The following is a 1,266-nucleotide window of genomic DNA, read 5'->3' as shown; positions in this document are numbered from 1 at the left end:
GAAACCTCAGAAGCCTCCCTTGTCGCTGTTTCCTTCTCCGGTCCTGGTGCTCCAGTCCTTCCTAAGGTTTCCTTACCCTGACCAGAGCAGTGATTTCCCTGCTATGGGAAGGGAGACAGGGAGAAGAGCAGTCTGCCCCTTCCCCTTCTCCTCTCCTCCTTCTGCCTTGTCTTCCTGGCAGGAGCCGGAACAGACGTCCAGCCTGCCCCTGGCAGCAGCCCCGGCTGGAGTCAGAGGGGTGGGAAGGAGGCCAGGGAGGAGGGGCTCAGCAGCAGGATGCCCGAGTGTGAAGGGGGTAGTTACTGTAATGAGGGACCCCATGGGCATTCAGGGATTTCAGCCCTTTTTAGACATTCGCAGTGGCCCCAGGACTCGGCCCCTCCCCACATCCTTCACTCTCCACTCTCCTGCATCCTCCCCAGCCCAGTCCTTGTCCACAGCCAGTCCTCCTTCCGGCCCCAGGGGCTCCACGGCCTGTGAAACCATTACAAGCTGGAACCGAGTCATCCCTATGGGGCCTGGTTCCGGGTCCTGCAGCCCCACAGGGAGGAGAGCTGAGGCCAGACAGGAGCGGGGAGAGGGCAGAGTGGACTCTCTCTGGGGGCCATGGATCCCTGGTCAGTGCAGACCCTGTTGTGTGCTGGCCCCTAAGGCACCCAGATTCCAGCTCCGGGTCAGGCTCTGGGAGGGAGACCAGAGTGTGGCTCCTGCTAGCTCAGATGTGTCATTCTGTCCTGTAGCTACAGCCTGTCCCACCAGCTGACCTCCCCCTCCTAGTCGGCCAGCTCACCTTCAAGGTCAAGAACAGGCCATCATGAAGGTCAGGGGCCAGTGCGTGGCTGGTCAGGCAGGGGAGGGCTCACTTTCACCTCAGGGAGTCTCTGGCTGGTCTAGCAGGGGCTCTGGAGTGCTGGCTTTCCAGCATCTCTGCTGACCAGCTCTGGGACTGGAGCCATTTTCCTCCCCTCTCTGGGCCTCGCTCTCCTCCTCTGTGCAATGGGGTGATGCTGAATGATCCCTCCCATGGCCGGAACTTGTGGAGTGCTGGTGATTGATGTAAGCTGGGCAGAGAGCCTGGATTGCAGAGTGCAGAGGGGGATGGTGAGCAGTGTGGGCAGGGAGCACTCCTTCCCCCAAAAGCAATTGAGATCTTCCATGCAGCCGCCAGGCCCCTGGCTGGGAGCCCAGGGTCAGAGGCCGACCACACTCCTGACACCAGGCCCCTGCGTGTGGCTCTTCCTCAGCACTGGGACACGGTGGGGACCC

This window comes from Callorhinus ursinus, unplaced genomic scaffold, assembly GCF_003265705.2.
Source record: "Callorhinus ursinus isolate GAN/ISIS: 27379988/994484 unplaced genomic scaffold, GSC_fseal_2.0 scaffold3794, whole genome shotgun sequence".
NCBI lineage: Eukaryota > Metazoa > Chordata > Mammalia > Carnivora > Otariidae > Callorhinus > Callorhinus ursinus.
Note: the sequence above shows the minus strand (reverse complement) of the source record.